This window comes from Mirounga leonina, unplaced genomic scaffold, assembly GCF_011800145.1.
Source record: "Mirounga leonina isolate KUSES-001 unplaced genomic scaffold, KU_Mleo_1.0 Mir_92, whole genome shotgun sequence".
In the NCBI taxonomy this organism is placed as follows: domain Eukaryota; kingdom Metazoa; phylum Chordata; class Mammalia; order Carnivora; family Phocidae; genus Mirounga; species Mirounga leonina.
The window spans coordinates 11,732,938-11,743,677 of record NW_023270852.1 but is presented as its reverse complement, the minus strand read 5'-3'; the positions used below and the strand labels follow the sequence as shown (position 1 = coordinate 11,743,677).

Genomic DNA, 10,740 nt, shown 5'->3' with positions numbered 1-10,740 from the left:
TAATAATAAGAGCTGAAAATCCCAGAAACGTATTTTAATCAGAAAAAGGACTTACTAAGGAATATTAGGTAGCTCATGGATGACGCAGGCAGGAACATCATCACCCTACTTTGTAGGTTCACTCCGGTAGAGAGATTGCTACTACCTCCATGTGCATGGTTAACTCAGATCTTACTCCCAAACATGGGCACTAGAAGCTGTCACTATGACAGCTTCAAATGAAGTCAATCTGAGAGGAAGCACACAGAAAATTGTGGAGGTTTTGGTGGTGTGCAACAGAGGAACATGGCTCAAGAAACTAGTCACTGTTGAGTGCCTGTGCTTTGTTCCACTGGCTGCAGATTTTATGGAAACGCTCATACAAATGGCATGTGTTCAGTATGCTATAAGGAACATCTTCAAAGACAGAATAAGCCCCCCTGCAGCTCCTGTCAGTAGTCTGTCTGAATCTTTACCCATCCAGTGCACTGACGGCGGTGTCCTGGACGCTCAGTCACCGCTAGACTCCACGTCTGCATCTGTGCAGCCAAGCCCTGTATCACATCAGTCACTTTATCAGAATCTGTAGCATCTTCCCAAGTGGACAGTACATCTGTGGACAAAGCAGGACCTGAAACAGAAGACCTGCAAGCTTCTGTGTCAGACACGGCACAACAGCCATCTGAAGAGCAAAGCAAGTCTCTTGAAAAACCAAAACAAAAAAAGAATCGCTGTTTCATGTGTAGGAAGAAAGCGGGACTTACTGGGTTTGAATGCCGGTGTGGAAATGTTTACTGTGATGTACACCGTTACTCCGATGTACATAATTGCTATTACAATTACAAAGCTGATGCTGCTGAGAAAATCAGAAAAGAACATCCAGTAGTGGTTGGTGAAAAGATCCAGAAGATTTGAACTCCTGCTGGAATACAAAATCCTTTGACCATCTGCAAACTAAAAATCGACTTGAGGGTTTTTTTTCCTAGTCATTGGGAATGTAGAGCAATGTATCTTGCGTAGACCTTTATATCATGCCTGTCATCAGAAGAATAGATTTTTGTCTTTGTTTTGAAAATGACTCTGAACATTTATTTCCATTGCAGTTTCTGTGGCTGAAAAGACTTAAGTAAACTTTACAAGTATTATCCTTTTAAGATCATTTTAATTTTAGTTGGGTGCAGAGGGCTTTTATAACAAATGTGGCGAAATTTTGGAGGGCCGTGATTTTTCCAGTATTAAACATGCATGCGTTGATCTTGCAGTTTATTTTCTCATTGTGTGTGTACATAGCTTTTCTCTGCAGCACGATCTCTGTCGATGGCGCCCCTCAGGGCACAACTAGTTACCAGTCACTGAATGGATCTTCATCCTTATGGCTGCTTCTGGGTTTTCATTAACAAAGGTTCTACATATGTTAGCATATAGTTTCTTTGCACCTACTATTTATGCCTGAGTCATTTGTCACAGGAGAGTGTGTGCTGATAAATTCTAACTTTGTAAAAAAAAAAAAAAATTCTAAGTTTGTGTGTTTTTAAATTTTTTTGAGCAAGGGAAGGAAAAGCTGTATGCATTTCATTGCCGACTGCAGGTTTCTTTCAGATTACATTCATCCGTCTGTGTGTATACAATACGAAGAATGATCTGAAGTAATTGTGCTGTATTTATGTTTATCCACCAGTCTTTCATTAAATAAAAAGGAAAACCCTAAAAAAAAAGAAGAAGCTGTCACTATACTCTCTATCTCTGTTTTCTCCAGAAGATGGATTCTTCTATTAACGATTTTCACCAGCATGATTCAACGTAGCATCTGCTCTATGTTCTTAGCTTCCGAGTTGGCTTCTTGCAGGTTTACATGATTGACAGCACTTAGATCCCATGGTAGTAGATTGGATTATTGTTCCCATTGATTTTCTTGTAAGGGCAACGTCCAACCCCATCCATGCCCCTATGACTCAGAGTGCCTCCCTATAGGTGGAGAATACTACCCCTGGCCCTTATCAGACTTGGCTATGTGACTGTCTTGGATCATCCGAATGGGAGCTAAGGACATGTTTCAGTTTCCTACAGAAGATTTATGAGACATGCTTGTACCACTTCTTCATATTTTCCCTCTGCCACGGTAAAGACAGGTCCCAAAGAGGAGCTCCTCCTTCAGCTAGGGTCCTGGATCAGAAGACCTGTGGATCAGAGTCCCGGCAGTCCACCTGCAGCTGAGGACATGAATGAAAAAATGTTTGTTGTAAGACTCTGTGATTTTGGGGCTTTTATTATGGTAGACAAATTGATTAGCCAGGAAGCTGAGTTTATGACTACCATCTTGGGGAGATGTAGAACCATACTGAGGGAAATTCCTCAAACAGGAAGACCAATTCAAATGCTGTGTAGCCACAATGAATGACAAACACTCACCACATACACCAACTCCATATTCATAAAATTTAGAAAACACACGTAAGTTCTCAGAACAAAATGTGGCTACCATATTGTACAATAGCATTTCCCTAGTCAAAAGGATGTTCAAATGCATGTGGCCATCACAGGCCATAGTCCTTACAGAGATATATGTTGTCTATGGAGGGGGCAGAAAGGAAGAACAAAGATTGGTGGTTTCAGGTTTTCGAAATTGTTTTCTTTGTCAGTCTGTGCCCATTGTTTGGTGTCTAGAGCCAGACTCAGGAGTGTCTCTAATTAAGAAGTTAGAGGAGTGATGCTATGAATCCCACACAACGTGAGAAAAAAAAAACAACCCAAAAAACCTTTGTTTATATAAACAATCTTCTTTTTGAGAATGGTTTATGAAAAACTTCTCTTTTCTCAATTTAGAAATTTTCAATGTCCCATTCTTCCCTTAAGTATTATTATGCGTATTATAAAACCTCTACATTTTCCTTTCCATCATCCCCTTTGTCCCCATACTTTCCAAGCATCCCAATTGCAGCATGGAGAGTATGCTTTTTTCTGAGGATACAATATCTACTTTCTTTTGAGCAGGATGCATGATATTCAACAAAAACAAATTTTAGTCAAAGATTAGGGCCCAACATTTTCCACAATCCTTATTAACTGCTTTTTTTCTTTGTATTTCTCTGTATCTCCTGTAGGATTACAAGGACTCCAGCTCTCGCCAAAGTGGCTATCACAGCTACTTACTGTGCTGGACTTCCTTAGATCTGTGAGTCTGGCTTTATTGTGCGGTTTCCCATTATTGTTTATATTCATGTGCTAGAAAAATCATGATCAGCTCATTCCTGAACCACAGCTGCTGATTTCTTCCAGAGCTTAAGGGACCTAGAGTGGCCTATCCTGGTCTAGCTATGTCTTCCTGTATTCTTCTTCTCACTGAGCTTTTATATTTTCCAGAACTTCTAAAAATGTTGTTATCTCTTCCTGGTTAGTAAGATATGACTCTAACTGCATTTCTCTCTTTTTTTTTTTTTTCCTGTCAGTTCAAGCAAGTCCAGCATTTTTTTTTTTTTTAAACTTCTAACATTAGCTCCATATTTTCTCTACCACTTGTAGAAGCAATGCATTTACTGGATCAGAATGTTTTCCAGTGCTCCCTCACTTGCTTTTTCAACTCAGCTCCTAAGGAGGATCTTCTCCTTCAATTCCTGACACACTCTTACTTTATCTATTATCATTTCGAATGGTCACAGGTATCCCTCTATCTCGTCATCAATACATACCGTCATTATTTTACCTGCTAAGATGAGCATACAACTGCCACTGTTGTGTCTATGCCAATCTGATTACCAAAGCAATGGCATTCTTGTTATAGATTTCCTTTAATTACTTATTGACCTGAGGATTTATGATGATTTTATTCACACCTCTTGCCCCCCAGCAATTCAAAATGAGACTGCTTCTTATCTACTTATTAATGACATTTATTATTCTTGGAACCACATTCTAGATCTCTGAAATCTATAGCTTTGAACAGGGTTTAATAAATGGAATCAAATATAATTTTTGATACACAGTCAATGCCCATAGATAGATTTTGGACAAGATATGCAGTTACTTATAAGTTAGTCCTACCTTAATCCTGGATATAGCTTAAGGAAGAAAACAACCAAAATTGGGGGAATGTATGTAATGCTGTTTACTAATTCATAGTAGTAACATCCTAGAGACCTAAAATGCCCTCACTAAATCTCTACCAACTTTGGGGTTAATTCACCCTTAGCCTACTTAGAATTACTCAACTCTTACCATTTGATGTAATGGAAGAGTTTCTTGCCTTCCAAAGTGATTCCCTGGCTCCACAACCTGCATTCAAGAGGATTTTGGGAAGATGGCAACTTAACTTTGATTTCTGCTTTCTAATTCTGTGTGTCCAAAAATTCAACTAAGAAGATAAAATTTATCGAGAATATACAATCCTGTCACACAAAAGAGAGAAAAATTCATTCTAAAATTTGGGATTCCTGTGAATCTGTTGAGAATAAGGTAGAGGGAAAGCTGTCATGAAACCATGCAGGGAGGCCCTCACTTCAGAGCCTCCAGTATTTGGCACCTGTGGAAAGAGCTCTGCCTCACGTCTCTCTGGGTCTTAGAGTATGGGTGGCCAGCTCATCTGAGCTATTCCTCATAACCCTTCTAGGAAGAAGCCCAATCTAGGGGCACCTGAGTAGCTCAGTCATTGGGCATATGTGTTCGGCTCAGGTCATGATCCCGGGGTCCTGGGATCGAGCCCCACATCGGGCTCCCTGCTTGGAGGGAAGCCTGCTTCTCCCTCTCCCATTCCCCATGCTTGTGTTCCCTCTCTCGCTGTGTCTCTCTCTGTCAAATAAATGGATAAAATCTTTAAAAAAAAAAAAAAGCCCAATCTACTGTTCATTGAAAAGGCAGAATGTTATGAGAACGTATGTCAGCTAAGAAGAGTGACTTGTCAAACCATCATTCATAACCATGAACAGATAAAAGGAAGCTAATGTGGAAAAATATCAGAGCTTGAAAAAAAAGAGAACAGAAATGAGAAATCAAACCAAATGGCCCAGTAAAAAACAGGGAAGAAGTGAGAGAACCTTAAAAAAATGAAAGCATAACATTAGTGAGAGCTGAGAAAATCCTATTGTCTTAAAACAAGAAGATGGCTACAGAAGAAAAGCAATATGCAAACAATAACAAATTATTTGAAACAATAACAGTAAAGCATAGTGTGCAAATTTTGTGGGGAATGTTTGGTTGTTTTGAACCAACAGGGAGAAGAAATAGGAGCATTTTCTTGATTCCCTAAAACTCCAAGGTGTAAATTAAAAAAGAGAGAGAAACTGAATAAAACAGAGTAGCCATTGTCTTTTTGCACAGTGTTCTGGGAAAATCTCTCAAATTGGTCATGCATAGTTCTTTGTTTTTCAGCAAATATATAGATGTAGGCAAGAAAAGACAAGAGACTTGGAGGGCAAATATAGGCATTCCAGAAGGAAGGAAAGGAGGCGATGGAGATGGAATGAAATGAATAATCAAGGAAATAACTAGGAAAAAATTTCCATAAAGAACCAAGTCTTAAGATGCTCGCTCATTCATAAAGTGAAAGATCCATACCTAGATAATTTCAGATAAAATTTCTGAACTCTAAGAAAGGGAGACTATTTGGCATACATTTAGACAGATATACCTACCAAGTAATGCTAAATCATAGTGGGTAGTGTGTAAGCTCCACAAAAGCATTTGTCCGTTCTGTTCACTGATATATTTCCATCAATTAGAAGAGTGCCTGTCACATACAAATAAATATCCATGAATGAATTAGCTGGCATTAAGAAACCAATCTGTACCTGAGGTCATGAAAATATTCTTTTATATTACTTTGGAAAGTTTAATTGCTTTGCCTTTTATAGGTCTACTTATAATCTATGAAGTATTGATACTTGTGAGTGTATGAGTTTAGGGCTCAAATTTCATTTTTTTCCATATGGATATTCAGCAGTTCCAGTATCATTTATTAAAAATATCCTTTCCTCATCGCTCCGTTGTGCTACCGTTGTCATATAACAGCTGGTCATTGGGGCGCCTTGGTGGCACAGTCGGTTAAGCGTCTGACTCTTGGTTTTGGCCAGGTCATGATCTCACGGTCCTGCGATTGAGCCCCGTGTTGGGGTCTGCACTCAGCGCAGAGTTGGCTTGAGATTCTCCCTCTCCCTCTGCCCCTCCGGCTTGTGCGCTTTCATGTGCTGTCTCTCAAAGAAAGAAATAAATCTTAAAAAATGAAAATGAAAACAAAAAACCAACTGGCCTTAAATGAGTAGATGTAGTTCTGGGCTTTTATTTTTGTTCATTGGCCCAATTGTCTACCCTGGACCAATATCACACTTTCATAATTACTATAGCTTTATATAAGTCTTGAGATTTGATATATCAAGTTTTCCCATGTTGGTTCCATTCTTCAAGAGTGTTGTGGCTATTTTCAGCCATTTATATTTTGCTATACATTTTTAATTAAGCTTATCAAATTCTACAAAATGAGCTGTTAGGATATTATTAAGAGTGCATTGAATCTGTAGAAAAATTTTGGGGAAATAATTAAGTTTTTTGCATTATTGAGTTTTCCTATAAAAGAACATAGTTTTTTTTCTTCCATTTATTCCTCAATTTCTCTCAAGGATGCCTTCTTTTTTTAAATTAACATAATGTATTATTTGTTTCAGGGGTACAGGTCTGTGATTTCATCAGTCTTACACAATTCACAGTGCTCACCATAGCACATACCCTCCCCAGTGTCCATCACCTAGCCTTCCCATCCCTCCCATCCCTCTCTACTCCAGCAACCCTCAGTTTGTTTTTAAGGATGCCTTCTGGTTTTCTGTATAGAAGGTGCTCTGTACCTTTGTTAGATTTACTCTTAGATACGTGTTTTTTCTATGCCATTGTAAATGTTTTAAAAAAATCATGTGTATTTTATAAAGAAATATAGTGGAATTTTGTACATTGACCTTGTATTTAGCAACTTTTATATATTTACTTATTAATTCAAATTATCAGTATTCAGCAACCTTTATATACTTTCTTATTAATTTAAATTACTTACCAATGGATTCTTTTGGATTTTTATACATATACAATCATTAATCCACAAATAATGATTAATTTTTTTCTAAATCTCATACATTTCTTTTTCTTACCTTATTACAGGTTGTTAACACAAGAAATCATTTTTATCTTCAGGTAAAAACCATGCTCTCCTTTTATGGTGGGTGTTTGTGGCTTGGTATTGACACATCCATCAGTATCTTCTATCAAAATACAATGGCATTATTCATCTACAAATGAAATTTAGATACCCTTGGAAATAAGAGAACATTTTCTTTTCTTTTTTTTTTAAAGATTTTATTTATTTGACAGAGAGAGAGTGAATAAGCAGGGTGAGTGGGAGAGGGAGAAGCAGGCTCCCCACTGAGCAGGGAGCCCAATGTGGGACTGGGATCATGACCTGAGCTGAAGGCAGACGCTTAGACTGAGCCACCAAGGCGCCCCAAGAGAACGTTTTCTTACAGGAGAGATTTCCTTGTAGAAGCAGCATCTAAAAGGAGTGGTTACTACTGGGTAACAGAGTCATTTTGTGACAGGCAACAGAAAACATAGATTGGGGGCATAGACTGGGGATCAGAGATAATGAGTTTAGCTGGAGGCATTGAGTTTGAGGTGCCTGAGGGGCACCAAAATGGTGATTTCCAATAGACATTACCATGTTTGCTGTTCAGAATATTAGTCTGGCCTGTTTTGGTAATAGAAGCTATGAGAACAGGTAAGATTTCTCATGGTTACTATATAGAGGCTGAAGGGTCATAGCCTTAAAGATCCCCACCAGGAATGTTAAGAACAGGGAGCTTCTCTATTAACTCCATATACTTGTGTTCAATCTTGTGTAGCTCAAATACACATTTAAAAACTCCTTAGAGCTATCAATTTTTCACATATTTCCCATTTCACTCCTTCTCTTCATATGCAAACTTATTCAAAGAGTTGTCTACATGCACTTTCTCCCTTTCTTCCTAGCCCACTTACTCTTCACTTGATGCAGTCAAGAATCTCTTCCCACAAGACTTTCTCAAGGTAACAAGTGATCTTTTATTTTCAGTCCCGATAGTGCTTGATCTCTCTGCAGCCTTCTGTACTGCTGTCCACTGTTCCTTCCCAATGTGTTTTTTTCCTTTGGCTGTTGTAGCACACTATCTCAATTGAATTTCCTATTTCTTTGGCTCTTCCAGTTGTTTTGAGTAATAGTAATGAACACAAACATTCACTGGAGAATTGCTAATATCTCATTTTATTTTTCACATCAAACTGAGGCTAAGGGTGGTCATATCATGAGCAAGTGGTTGGACTCCAATTTGGACATGTCTGTTTCCTGACAGAGCCCCACATTTAAATAACCTCTGTACACTGTCCCATTTCTGGTGTGACAGGTGAGCTATGATTAATGGCTCAAGGAAGAAAGAGTTGGCTTGAGAGGGAAGGAGAACTAAGGGGCAGTGTACTGCAATGGAAGTTCAAATTCAAGACCGCTGAGTTAGGTCCTTGGTCCTTGAAAAGTCATCCTCAGAGCTATGGCCCCGTTAGCTATGAGGCTGCAACTTTCCGACCTGACCACAAGGGGGAAGCATCAAGAAGCAGGAGGCTGTTAACTGAGCACAGTCTGGATCCCCTTGCATAGCGCGTTTGGGAGTGTGAGCCAAAAGTATCCATGGCTGTGCTCTTTCTAGGACATGCCCACACCTCCGTTTAGTTGCTCCTTTCTTCCAGCGCAGGTCATCCCTCTTCTCTCCGCCTGGCGGCACTCGCCTTCCCTCTAGTCTCCTGAGCCTTAGAATAGTATCAGCACAGCCACTCTGGGTAGGAGTCAGGGCTCAGCTTTTCTTGGGTGCCTGAGTGGAGCGTGGCTCCCAGGGAGCCTGTAGTAATTTACTCTTTCTTTATCCCTCACACTCCCTAGTGCCCGGGAGAAGCTATAAACATGCCACGGCTTTGGGCAGAGGCACTGTTGTTGAGTGAGCCAGGCTCAGCCCAGGGAGGGGGGCGGTGCGAGGCGCGGCAAGGAGTCTTGCCTAGAGATCCAGCCAGAAAGCATTGCAGGAGAAAGCCGGGCCTCTGCTCAGCTCGCTTGGTTACTTGGAGAAGTCTGTCTGCGAGCGTGCTTCCCAGATTACGGCGGCTGGGATCCCAGACCTTGTTCAGCGATCAACCAAAGAGGAGTTTCTTCAAACATCGTGAGGCCCATTGCAAACTATGTCTCTCCCTTGAGCTCGAAAGGACTCCCCAGTTCCATTCTCCCACCCTTCACCTAAGAAACAAGGCAAGGGGAATGAATATATCCAGGGAAATTACATGTGTGGGACAAACAGATGTGGCGGTGGTAGCGGTGGTGGGTGATCCATGATGAAAAACAAACTGAGAGGCTGGGCTATAAAGTTAAGTCTGAGCCAGCCCGTGAAGGACCTTGAATGCAAACCACGTGTTTTCAACTTTGAGCGCTATGGGAGTCACCAGTAACTTGTTAAGAGAGGAGCCTGACATGTCTAGTTTTGCTGTTTCGATAGCAGCGATGCAGAAGGTGCATTGAAATATCTGGGTTTGGAGACAGGTGAGTTAGGAAGATCTTTTCATAATCAGAGCAGAGTGGATGATTTAATGAGATTGGGAGGAAAAGAGGGTGTGTTAAATAGGAGGAAAGGTCAAAATAGATTAGTTGCAAAAGTAAAATCACATGAGGAGGTAAAAGAGCAGAAAAGTCAGGATGGGACTAACTGCCCTGACCTGGATGACTTGGGTGAGTGGGTGGTACCATTCGGAAGGGGTTCCTTTTGGGGCAAGATGAGTGTGAGGCCCATAGGCTGTCCGAGTAGAAATATGAAGAGGCAGCAGCTTTGAGGGTTGGATCTCAGGACAGAAGCCCTAGAACAGAGCGGTATATGAGACAAAGGAAGTTGAGCCTCATGGTTATGTGATCACTTGGGAGAGTAGTGGTGGAAGGGGGATGTGCCTGTGGGCACCACATAGCACCAGCTGCAGCATGGACTGCTTTTCTTCCCCTGTGTCTCCTTTCCATGTCACACCCCAGTCAAGCACAATCTAGGACTGACTCTCATGCAGCTCTCCAGAGATCCTGATGAAAAATTCTGTTCTTTTCTTTGTTGGGGGCTAGAAATGATAATCTTTCTTCACTCCCATCTCCCCACCTCCCAGAACACCAGAACTGCTTTTCACAAATTTCCCTGATTAAAAACAAAATTCACCTGGGGAGAAAGGAATTACTGTTTTTAATCAGATTTCTGGACCTCCTGGCCCTGGAAATTCTGATTCTCTGGGCCTGGAGTCAGACCTTGGGAATAGTGTTTTCAATAACTGCTTCAGATTAGTCTATCAGGGGAGTTTGGGAAATGCTCCTCAGGCCTAAACATAAATCTGTCTCTTGAAACCCCATACCAGACAGAACCCCTGCTTTCTGCTCCTAATCAGATTAGATGGATGTTAAAGGCAATCACAGACTGAGCCTTACACTCTGGACCCAAATAAACTTTACCCTCACATGCACTAGAAGAGCTGGGGTCAGTGTGGAACATTCTGGGCAGGTCCACTGTGTTGGAGAAGTGGTTAAGAGTAGTGCTCTGGTCCACAGCTTCAGCTCTGGAAAAGAAGAGCTGTTGCATGTTTTCTGAGTGGGTTGTCACACACTGAGATTAATGGGTCCCTGGGAAGTGTGTAGAAAGAGACTCAGAGCACAGAGAGGCTGGAGTTCAGAATTTCAAGTACTTTATCTTC

General features: G+C 40.8%; 1 pseudogene; it reads left to right on the top strand.

The window, feature by feature from the left end:
- The first annotated feature begins 285 nt into the window (after positions 1 to 285).
- Positions 286 to 1,382, top strand: LOC118004312 (annotated as a pseudogene).
- Positions 1,383 to 10,740: the final 9,358 nt, after the last annotated feature.